Source organism: Mustela lutreola, chromosome 8 (genome assembly GCF_030435805.1).
Source record: "Mustela lutreola isolate mMusLut2 chromosome 8, mMusLut2.pri, whole genome shotgun sequence".
NCBI classification, from domain to species: Eukaryota; Metazoa; Chordata; class Mammalia; order Carnivora; family Mustelidae; genus Mustela; species Mustela lutreola.
Window position 1 is genome coordinate 125,695,316 of NC_081297.1, and position 13,039 is coordinate 125,708,354.

Below are 13,039 nucleotides of genomic sequence, written 5' to 3' on the forward strand. Positions count from 1 at the left end.
TAGTTTCCATCCACATACCAAGATGACTCATTGGTAATCAAGCTTGAACTTTTTCTTCTCCTCAGCTGGCCATAGCGCCTGAGGAAGGGGTGCTAGTACAAGCATAGTGGGCTATGTGGAGCGGGGACTACTGTTTATGCCTTGAGATTTGAGTATGAATGCATCATTTCCATCTTATGATGAACCACTGCTGGGCCCATCAACTTTACGACAGGGTGTGTCTGACAGAATTCAGCTCACGGTGGCACTCCTGGACGCATGGTAACTTGCTTGGTGCCTCATGGTCAAGCTTTCTGCCTCTACTGGGGCCCAGAAGAATGCCAGTGGCTGTTTCTTGAGAGGAGTAAAATCTTCTGCTCCAGATGGCCTGGCCTTGCTCCAAAATCCCAGAGGACTATATTGCGATCTCCTACTGGGACTTGCTTTAAATTCCGCACTGACTGCTGCAGAGTGCACTGCCGTTCCAGGCCTCACTTAGGACTGGCAACCTTCCACACACCCCAGGATCTGAGCCAGAGTGGTATTCCTTGATGTGGAATTTGTGCTTTTGGAACCCAAAGAGGCCCACCAGACACTGTGTTTCGTTATAGAAGGAGACGCACGATACAGAAATTTGTCTTTTACTCTGGAGCGCATATCTCCACATGTCACTGACTATTGGACTTCTGAAAACTTGACCGAATCTTCTTACAGTTTATCTCGGGAGGCATATTATCTTACCAAGGCCTCTAGCATGCAAGCCATTTCTTGCTCATCCTACCCCCGAGTAGATTACCTTAAATATATTGGTATAATATATCCGTGTAGAGCTCCATAGGATACCCAGACCGTCCAGATCTTTGGACTGTATTACAACAGAGGGCAGAAGAAGTAACATAGTGTTACTTGACCTCTTCCACATGAGTGTGAATTTCTTCTTCTTTTTTTTTTTTTTAAAGATTTTATTTATTTATTTGACAGAGAGAGATCACAAGTAGACAGAGAGGCAGGCAGAGAGAGAGAGGGAAGCAGGGTCCCCGCTGAGCAGAGAGCCCAACGTGGGACTCAATCCCAGGACCCTGAGATCATGACCTGAGCCAAAGGCAGCGGCCCAACCCACTGAGCCACCCAGGCGCCCCGAGTGTGAATTGCTTCTTATCCTTATTTCTGACTGGAATATAAAGGAATGCTTTCACTAAATCAGTGACCACATACCATGTACCTGGGTCCTTCTTAATCTGCCCCCGCAATTACAGCACGCCCAGCACGGCCCGACTTGGGACTGCTGCTCGCTTAAGCCTGCTGTGCCAGTCTACCTTCGCGCTGCAGGATACACAGTGGCACTAATCACCCCCATCAACCCTGGGACACAATATCATTTTTTATTAGGTTAACTGAGGTAGGGAACATTTTCAAATGCTCGTTGGCCTTCCTCACTATGTTAGTTCTTATCTAACAGCCTAAGGACCCAATCCTTCAACTGTCAATTATGTCTGTTGCAATTATATATTCAGGTACCAGGGAAATGAACAGGAGGTGGGTCAGACTTTAACCAGGACTCTACTGGTTGCTTCTGTAAGCCAGGCCTTACATGGACCCCGTGGCGTGCTGATGACACTTGGGATCTCCAGTTATCAGACTCTGCTCAGAACCTAAGTCTAAAGCTCCTTGAAATGACTGGGCATTCCCCTTTACCCATGCTCAGTATCCCACTCAAATAAATGTCTTGGGTCCCTCTGGGGAACGAGGAAAAGTTAAAATATATAGTTTTCGTGATGTCGCAGAGTCCTTCTCCTAGGGTTCCAGTCACTTATACAGTCAGTGGACTCCAGATTTGAAAATTGGCTCAAATTCAGAAACTCAGCAACACGTTACGACTTTTTATTGAGATTACCGCGCCTCCATTCTTGCCTGCTTCCGATTATAGATGTTATTTGCACCCTTATTAGCTGCCTATCTATTTTGCCCCCAAGGTAAGATGAGAGAGGTCCTCTTGCTGTCACAACTGGGCTTTGGCTGTCCAGCCCCCAATTGTTCATCTCTCTCTGCAGGGCATCAGTATGACTTAGTAATAACTGACCAACTCCACTGCCTTTCTAAGCATTGCTCTCCCCATGTCTTTCAAACACCTGAATCATTATACAGGCAAGGATATTCCCCACACGAGGAGAAAACTGTGGTTTGTTTTGTTGTCCTTTACCAGTTATTTTCCCATTTTGAAAAATTACATCAGCGGCAACACTGATCTGATATTTGAATCACCAATACAATATGCCTTATCTGAATTCGTGCCTGTCTCATGTATACATGCGAATATGCTTTCTTAACCTTTACTTCAAGATATAAACATAAATAAAATTGCTAACAATATTCCTTTGAATATTGTTTTCTCTAAACTCTAAAATTATTTTAAGCATGTGGCATTCTCACCCTTGTTGGTAGGCATATAAATGATATAACTTCCAGAGAGGGAATTTGGCAATATCTAGCAAAATTAAAAGTTCATTTTAATTTTTACCTTAAATTTTTACCTTAGAGGGTAAAAAATTACCTTTTAATTTTTACCTTGACCCAGAATCCGACTTCTAGGAATCTATCCCAAAGAAAACATGACAAAAATACGAAATTACAAAAATGCAAGGATATTTATTACAGTGATATTTGTTTATAGTCTAAGACTTCTTTCAATCCAGATGTTCATCAGTGGGGGACTGGTTGAAATACATTGTAATGTATCTACACATGGAATATTATGCAGTTATTACAAAGTAATAACTATATGTATTGTTATGGAATGATCCTAGAACATGATAAGTTGTAAAAAAAAAAAAATTAAAAGCAAGGTACAGAACAGTGGTATGTAGTGTATTCCTTTTTTTTTTATTAACTTTTATACTTTTATTAACAATACTGATGTTGTTTAGAAAATAGTTCTATGCAAATATACATATAAAGCAAATAAGTGATTATGCTAGTATCATTAAAAGAACTAAGAATTTTGGGGAATATCTGGGTGACTCAGTTGGTTAAGGGTCTAAATCTTGGTTTTGTCTCAGGTCCTGATCTCAAGATTATGGGATTGAGAGCCCCACCCGCCTGTCCCACGTACTGGGCTCTGGGCTCAGTGTGGAGTCTGCTTAAGATTCTTTCTCCCTCTGTCCCTCCCTCCTTACTCCCTCAAATAAAATGAAATCTTTTAAAAGGAACTAAGAATTTTGGTGTTAGGGAAGATATACAAATATAAAATCAAAGAGGAGAAACTTTTCTGTAATCTTACATTTAAATTAGAAGCATTAGTATGTTCTTAAGATATAATTTCCTATTTTAAAATATATATTTCCTAGCTCCTTCTACTGAAAAAGCCTATTTCAATGAGCCCTCCCACCACCCAGGTTATGATTTTAAAACTATTTTCCTATAAAAGGAAGAATAGCAGAATATGCCATCCCAAAACATGCTACTTAAGAATAAGGATAATTTTTACCTGATGACAACTGAGAAAAAGGCGATATGAGAAAAGCTCTCTGCTCTTTCCCTATTTGTCTGAAAGCAGGACATAAACTTGTAAAGGTGTCCCCTCCCCGCTCCTCTACCAAGAAAAAGTCTTCAGTTAATCTTCAGAGACAACTCCAGACCCTTATCAGCCCAAAGAAGGCACCAGAAGTATCATATAGAACAATCCTTGCTAAAACCAGCCCTTATCTACCATTAGCTTCCCCATAAATACCTTCCCACAATTTGCCACCCTTAGAAGCTTAAAGTCCTTTTCCTTTGTCTTGTCACTTTTCTGTGAAAGTATCGTTCTTTGCTAAGATGCTATTTATAAACTCAAATTCTAACCAATCCTTTCGAGTTACTCGCCGCTGAGTACTCCCACTGAGGATGGATGTGTGGCAGACTTGTTGATAAACTTGTCTTACTCCTGTTAACCTTTTGCCTAAATTTGCAGGGCCTCGGCCAAGAAACCTGAGACAAGCGGAGGAAAATCCTTCTCTGTAGAACCAAGACTCTTTTGAGAAACAGTTGACTCCAGGTTGGGGGAAAAGTAAAATGAGCCTGAAATACCTTTTCATCCCCGAAAGCAAGGGAGGCAGTGAAGACTGTTAAAGTCACCTCAGAAAAACTCAGGAGCCAACTTAAAGAGGCTCCATCTGACCAAAAAATGAGCCAGTGTAAGCATCATAATGAATAGTGACTGAAGTAAATTAAGAATATATATAGATTGTTTTAAAATCCTTAAACACAGGGGCGCCTGGGTGGCTCAGTGGGTTAAGCCGCTGCCTTCGGCTCAGGTCATGGTCTCAGGGTCCTGAGATCGAGTACCGCATCGGGCTCTCTGCTCAGCGGGGAGCCTGCTTCCCTCTATCTCTCTCTCTGCCTGCCTCTCCGTCTGCTTGTGATCTCTGTCAAATAAATAAATAAAATCTTAAAAAATAAATAAATAATAATAATAATAAAATCCTTAAACACATAATGATATTCAAAAGTAAAATTGGGGGCACCTGAGTGTCGCAGTAAGTTAAAGCCTCTGCCTTCGGCTGGGGTCATGGTCTCAGGGTCCTAAGATCGAGTCCCGTGTCTGGCTTTCTGCTCCCGACCCCCTCTCTATGCCTGCCGCTCTGCCTACTTGTGATCTCTGTCTGTCAAATAAATAAATAAAATCTTTTCTAAAAAAAAGTAAAATTTTATTGTACAAATTTATTTGAAGACTAGTTTATAAAGTAAAAGGAATTAAACTGAGCACTTACACTGCCTATCCTTGAAAATTATATTCCCTACATAAATATTCAAAGAGGGACACATGGGAGGCACAGTCAGTAAAGCGTCCAACTCTGGGTTTCAGCTCAGGTTGTGATCTTTGGGTTGTGGGACTGAGTCTCCTGTGGGCTCTGCACTCAGCTTGGAGTCTGCTTACGTTTCTCTCTCCCACTCTCTTTTCCCCTCCCTCTGCACTCTCTCTCTAAAATAAGTAAATATATTTTTTTTTAATTTTGAATTTTTAAAAGTTTTTTTTAAGATTTTTTTTCCTCTCTCCCACTCTCTTTTTCCTCTCCCTCTGCACTCTCTCTCTAACATAAGTAAATATATTTTTTTTTAAAATTTGAATTTTTAAAAGTTTTATATATATATATATATATATATATATATATATATATATATATATTTTTTTTTTTTTTTTTAAACTTGAGAGAGAGAGAGCATGAGAGGGGAGAAGGTCAGAGGGAGAAGCAGAGTCCCCATGGAGCTGGGAGCCCGATGCGGACTTGATTCCAGAACTCTGGAATCATGACCTGAGCTGAAGACAGACTCTTAATCAACTGGGCCACCCAGGCACCCCCAAAGATTTTTTTTAAGTAATCTCTATACCCCAACACGGGGCTCGAGGTCACAACTCAAGATTAAGAATCACATGTTCTACTGGCTAAGCCAGCCAAGTACCCCAAAGAAATTTCTTTAGATCTCAAATAATACAGAAAAAAATATATAAAATTTGGGATGCCACCATTTTTCAATTCTTAATGAAATAATGGACCAAGGCAAAGATTGTCAGTATCTGCTAAGACATCAGAAAAAAATAAAAAGCCAGATATTGCTTACTGCTACAATGCAGTGAGAAGGGCATAGCGACATTTGTGAAATATTCCTGCTCCCCACAGGGTGCCTGGGTAGCTCAGTCAGTTAAGCATCTGTCTTCAGCTCGGGGCATGTGGGATCGGGCCCCGAGCCAGGCTCCTTTGCTCAGTGGAGAACCTGCTTCTCCCTCTCACTCTCCCTCTGCCTGTAGCTCCCCCTGCCTGTGTTCTCTCTCACAATATCTCTACATGTCAGATAAATAATTATAATCTTTCAAAAAACTCCTGCCCCCCCAAAATAAAATTCAAATATCTTCAAGCCTCTAGATCTAACAGTCAGATAATAGTAAATATTACAAAGGTAAAAAGAACATGACGAAATGACAACATAGGGACATAATCAGCAAAATCCTGAATGCAAGAAATTATGTGACAAATGACCCAGTTTCTTCAACAAATAAATGGCAGGAAATAAAAAAGGGAAGAATTACGATAGATTAAGAGACTTGAGAGATATATCAACCAAGGCAATTGTTTAAACTGATTCAAACAACTGTAAAAAAAAACAAAAAATGAAAATCTGAGAAAATTATTTAAATTCTGAACATATTATATTCAGGAATTATAGTTAAGACTTTTGTTAAGTGATACAGTGGTGTGTGGTTGTTTTTAAATTGAAATAATTATTTATGAATGAAATAATACATCTGGGTACTATCTGGGATTTGTCTTAAAATAATCGGAACAAGTGGGATGTTATACAGATCTGTGGTTCTCAAACCTTAGTGGACGTACAAATCGACTGGATAGATGGTTAAAACCCAGATCCCTGGACCCTACTTTGGAGATTCTGATTCAGTAATCTGGGGTGAAGCCAATGAATTTGCATTTCTAACAATATCCCATGTGACACTGATGCTGCATGTCCCAGGGTCAGGGTCACATTTTGGAGGATGAAAAAGATTGGTTATTTTTTTTAAGATTTTATTTATTTATTGGACAAACAGAGATCACAATCAGGCAGAGAGGCAGACAGAGAGAGAGAAAGAAGCAGGCTCCCCACGGAGAAGAGAGCCTGATGTGGGGCTTGATCCCAGGACTCTGGGATCATGACCTGAGCCAAAGATAGAGGCTTTAACCCACTGAGCCACCCAGGTGCCCGAAAAAGATTGGTTATCGATAAGTGATCACGGAAAAAGCTGGTATTATGCATGCAGTTAATTTTTTTAAACTGTAAGCTCTGTGCCCTATGTGCGGCTCCAACTCATAACCCTGAGATCAAGAGCCACATGCTCTACTAACTCAGCCAGCCAGGCACCCCCAGCAGATAGCTCATTATACTGAATATAACTCTGAACCAACATGCATATGGTGGGGGAGGGCAGGGTCTCCCATACCACCAAGCAGTTCTCCAGACACCAACCGGGTGGCCTACAGTTCAACTCAATTCTGACGCTGTCTACCTGGGGACAGCTTCAGATTCCACAAGTTAAGGGATCAGTCTCATGAGACTGAGTTCTCAACCCCATCCCCTTTAGATGCCAATCACAGGTCTAGGCTATCACCTGTGCTTCTGACTGACAGGCTTTAAATTGGAGGTTCCCATGACTCCCTCCTCAGGTTTGATTAATTTGCAATAGTGGCTCACAGAACTCAGAGAAATGCTTTACTTACTAGATTACTGGCTTATCACAAAATGATAGAACTTGGGAGTACCCAGATGGAAGAGATGCACAGGGCAAGGCATGGGAAAGGGGCACAGAGCTTCCATGCCCTCTCAAGGGCCCCCACACCTTGAATCTTCACATGTTCAACCCTCAACCAACATACAAGCTCTCCAAACTCCACCCTTTTTGTGGGGGCTTTATTACATTACATAGACATGATTGATTAAATCACTGGCCATTGGCAATCGATTCAACCTCCAGCACCTCTCCCCTCCCCTGAGGTTGGGGAGGAGGGAGTGGTGGGAATGAAGTAAGTTCCAACTCTCTGATCACATAGTTCCTCTGGTGACCAACCACCATCCTTAGATGCATTGCCAAAGTCACCCCATTAATATTAACAAAAGACACCTTCGCTGCCCTCCTCCCTTAAGAAATCCCAAGGGTTTTAGGAGCTCTATGCCAGAAACCCTATCTCATAATATCACAATACTCTTCTTCCTACTTCAGCATGTGTTTAACCTTCTTCATAATAAAATTTTTTTATAAAATTCATATGCCAGCCCCTGACAACTTCATTATGTCTGCCAATTTTCCCCATGAATTTACATACTGCAATATGAATTTTTATTACAAATTAACCTCATTTTATTTATCCTTTATACTACAGTTAGGGCATTTTATATGCATATATATTAATGATTAGAGGTAGGTTGCTTTATATATACTTGTTGCATTTGAGGATTGTGAAGAAGTGTTACAAATATTTACGATAAAGTGGAAATATTGAGTCATAGAGGGGTGAAAACTGCTAGTACAAGACAGTCTGTGGGAAAATGAAGGCTATGGAGAAAAGCAAGCCCCCATGGCTGAAAAGGGGGCATCAGTGCGAACCAAATCAGAGACCCAGGCCCACCAGGATTTCCCTTTCCCTAATAGAGAAGCTTAACTAATCCGAAGTCTTCCTGAATCCTCCTAGAACATGTTCTTGTTCACCGTTTGGGATTTCCTGAATATTCAAGATGGGAAAATGAGTCTGAAAACACATCGACTTTTCTCCGACCAGCAGTAGACTAGTTATTAACATTCAGCGAAGTTGTCCGAGATCTCCATTTCACTGAACTGCAGCCCAGCACCAGACAAGAGAACGGTTTGAGAAAGATGGCCGAAGGCAGTGGCTGCACTTTGGACTCCAAAGGGAAGGAAAATACTGACAGTCTGGGCCCCACCCTGTGATTCTGATTTCATAATCAAGTGTAGAGACGCCTGGGTAGCTCAGTTGGTTGATGTCCACCTTTTTGGCTCCCGCCATGATCTTGGAGTCCCAGGATCAAGTCCTACTTTGGGCTCCCTGCTCAGCAGGGAGTCTACCTTTTTTCCCCCTGCCCTTCAGCCTGCGTTCTCTCTCTAAAATAAATAAAATCTTAAAAAAAAAAAAAAAAAGAACTGCTAAATTTGTCACTTTTTTTTTTAGAACACCATTTTTTACTTGAAAGAATGCTGACACAGTGGCTGTTTAGACTTGGGTATTTGGGAGACAGCCTCTCAAAAATAAAGTGAGCCAGTCACTTTGAGGAAAACAAGTGACAATATTAGATGCCAATGGTGAAATCTGAGTTTTCAAGGGAAAACTGAAATTTGGAAAACTTGTATCTACCACAATGAGCTTGACTCCATACCAATATTAGAGATTTCTGTGGTAAATTGGTAGTGATATTAATAAATGTGATTTGGGAGATATTGTATAATCAAATGTGTTAACACTTGGCGATCCATATAACTCAGCCAGTATTCTCCAGATGAATAGTGTATCATGTTACAAAATCATGTATGGATGATAGAACCATTCAAAGAACGAGTTAGACCAACTGATTTTAAGGTAACAGGGTACTGTAAGGTTTCAGATTCCACACTGCGACTAACCTTCAAAAACTACCACCCATGGAGGCTGGGGTGGCTCAGTCAGTTAAGCATCTATCTGCCTTTGGCTCAGGTCATGATCCCGGGGTCCTGGGATGGAGCCCAGGGTCAAGCCCTGTGCGCTCCCTCATGCTCATTCGCTCTCAAATAAAACCTTAAAAACAAAACAAAACAAAACCACTACCTATATAGCACGAAGAATATCCACAGATAGCTGAAAAGGCCACTAAAATACCCCATCCCCTTTTTTCAACTACATAGCTGTACGCCAGATTTTCTTCATACACCTTAACCTACAGGAGTGGAAAACCTTTCCCTTTCTCCCATCCAGATTCTTTGGCCCAAGAAATTGACAGAAGAAAAACAACAGGAGAAAAACGAATTTAATTTTGTGCTTATAGGAGCCCACACGAAGACACGGGACCCTCCAGCAGGCTGGTAATTGAGGCTTATATACCATTCTGAGCCAAGGAGTAGGGGATTGAAAAGGGGAGGGAGATAACTCATAGGAAGGTGAAAAGAGCAGATGTTCGGTAAACAAATGTCTGCCATGCCGGGCCATGCAGACAAGTCTTTCAGATCTAAAAAGTTATTTTTGGTAAGAGCTGTCTTCCTGGTAGAGGTTCCCTATCTGGATTCTTTTAGGCAGTTAAGGAGGAAATGAGTAGCTCTTCCTGAGTCTGTTCTTAGGTCTAAATAATCCACAGGCCAAAGTGGCACATTCTAGGGCAGCCTGCCCCAGAACCACCCCCCAAACCAAACAACACATCACACTAGACAGAATGCAGAATCGGGGATGAGAATCCCAGTTGTCTCCTCTTAAACTGAACATTAAAGGGGGTCAGGCTGGCTCAGTTGGTAGAGCATCTGACTCTAGATCTTGGAGTCATGAGTATGAGCCCCACATTGGTCATAGGGCTTACTTAAAAGTAAATAAACTGTTAATGAGGTCTAAAAAGGGGGCGCCTGGGTGGCTCAGTGGGTTAAGCATCTGTCTACCTCTCAGGTCATGATCCCAGGGCATCATAGTCATTGAGGGTCTCAAAATTTGTAAAAGCTTAAGGGGATCTCGGGACCAAACATGTTGAGCATGTTCTAGAATTCCAGAAGTGTTCTATTTCTCAGTTTTATGGTGGCTACATGGATGTTTGTTTTGCAGTTATTTCTTACAGTATGTATAATACTTTTACATACTTTTGTAAATGTTGTATTTCATGATTTTTAAAATTGCTATTAAGGAAGCTGGTTCCTTGCTTATTAAAAGGAGCAAGGCTTTGGAAGTAAAAATTCATGATTCGGGGTGTCTGGGTGGCTCATTTGTTAAGTGTCTGCCTTTGGCTCAGGTCATGATCCCAGGGTCCGAGGATCAAGCTTCACATCAGGCTCTCTGCTCAGCAGGGAGCCTGCTTCTGTCTCTTCCACTCCCCTGCTTGTGTTTCCTCTTTTACTGTGTTTCTCTCTGTCAAATAAATAAATAAAATCTTTAAAAAGAAATTAATGATTCAAGTTCTCTTTATCTGTGTTAACCTATTGTATGGTTTTGGGGGGGGGGGGGAAGACCATTACAACCCCAGCTTCCCTAAAGCATGAAAGTGCTTTTTATCAACTGTCATGTAGAATGCAAGTGTCAGCCATTATTAGGGCAGGAAGTAGCAACATGTATCCATTGAAAAGTTTCTCTCTCCCGGTGAACCTGCCTGTGACCTTGAAGCGGATTTTTAACTGACAGTTCCTTAAACCGTCATGTTTTCCATTTTTTACTTCCAGAATACCTGAAGTTAGATTTGGGGTTTTTTGGTGGGTTTGTTACAGATTACTTCTCCTCCAAACAGCCCTTAATCTTCTTGATGTATCTTTCTTAAACTGCCTCAACTTATATGTAACTCAATATCATCAACGACCTCAAATACTTTGTGGAAAAAGAGCAAGACAGGAAATCTCACATAAATAATAAAGGACACGGACGGTAACAGGAGAGCACGGTCCTTGCGTGTCCTCTTTCTACAGGTTGTGAGGCAATGTTTGTGGCAATCACATTTCGCTCTTTCTGCAGCCCAACACCCTCAGATAAGTAAATAAAGTGCAGGACTTTCATTTCCAGGCAGTTGTCATAGCAACTTTTGACTACCCAGAGAAGAAGGAATTCTCATATCTTAAGCCCCGACTCCAGAAGAGCTAAAAAGACACAAAGACTAAAAGGAACATGAAAGAATGATCTGCAGGATATGAAGAAACTGGGTATCCCTTATTCAGAACTTGCCCACTAAATACATGTACCCTTCTCCCTGACACAGACTTCCCCTTCTAGATCTCAGAACTCAACAGCTGTAGACTAATAACAATTACCATTTATCATTTACTAGACGCGAGACACATAGAACATTACATACATTTGGGTGTTTTTTTTTTTTTAAATACTCCCAACAATACTACAAGTGTGATACTATTTTTGTCCACATTTTACTGACGACGAAATTGAGTGGAGAGAGAGAGAGAGAGATGAAGCCATTTACAGTAAGCTACGCAAGAAGTACCCAAACTGAAGCCTTCAACACGGTTGACCACTTGCTAAAACACTTCTCTAGTTTTCTGGATTTCCTCCCACTTTACCGAGCAAATGCTTTGTCGGCTCCTTTGTTTCTGCCTGACCTGTAAATGCCGGCACACCCAGGATTAAGGCCTGGGCACTCTCTCCCCAGATGATCTCTTCCAGTCCGGCAACTTTACATGCTTTCTGTGTGTTGCTAATTCCCAAATGTATATATCCCACCCCAGACATCTCCCATGCATTACAACTGCTTCTTTGACACTTGGATATCTGATAAATATTTCAAAGGTAATAAATCTTGTACAACTCCTGTCCTTCAGTCTTTCCTGTTCAGTAAATGGCAGCATTATCCAAATGGATACAGGAACCCAAATCCCTGAGTGCTCCTTGATTTCTCCTCCGCTCCACTCCCGCCCCAGCTGCTAATGTAGAAACAAATCAGTCACATTTATATCCAAGATCTATCTTAAATCTACTTCTTTTCATCTCCTTTACCACCACTGTAATGAAGACCACTGTCTTATCCCTCGACTCCTAGTCAGTGACTTCCCAACCAAGGCCCCTGCTTCTACTCTCCAGAGAACAACCAGAATGAGCTTTCAGAAACCATACACTGGACTTTCCTAGCTTCCAAGCTAGCAATGCCTTCCCTATTGCTTACATACAATCTGGACTCGTGGCAGCAGCCTAGAAGGCCCGACGTGGGCTAGCTCCTCCTTCCTGCCCAGCTTATCCATTATTCTGCTGGAATATTCACGATATTCTTTCCTTCCCCTCTGTTCAACACAAAATTCAACAGAGTCCATTTGAAAGAACTCTTTGGTTTTATTCAGTGATTCATGAATCAGGCAGCATCCCATCTCGCAGACAGAAAGGAGCTCCAAGGAGCTGAACCAAATGAAAGACTTTTAGAGGCAGAAGGGAACAGGACAAGGAAGTACATGAGCAAAAAGTGGGCTGGTTGCAGCGAGGTCATTTTCCTTTAGGGGCTGGATGTCGGGGGTCCGTTGGGCTGATGACCTCACTAGTGCTGATCAGCTAATTCCTAACTGACTAGGTTAAGATTCCATTTCTGGGAGCAGCCAAAAATGTTAATTCAGCTAAGTCTTGGTTTGGTGACATAGGGCCCACCATAATGGACTCCATTTGGGACCTGCTGTCTTGTCTTCAACACTTCAAACACATCAAGCTCCTTTTGGCCTTGGGGACTTTGCTGCATAAACAGTACGAACTATCTCAAACTTCTCTCCGCTCATCTTCTTAGCTCGCTCTTTTTCATCCTTTGGGTTTCAGCTCAAATATCATTTTTCCTAGAGACTGCCTTATCTAAAGTGGCCTCCTGTTGGATCTCTCAG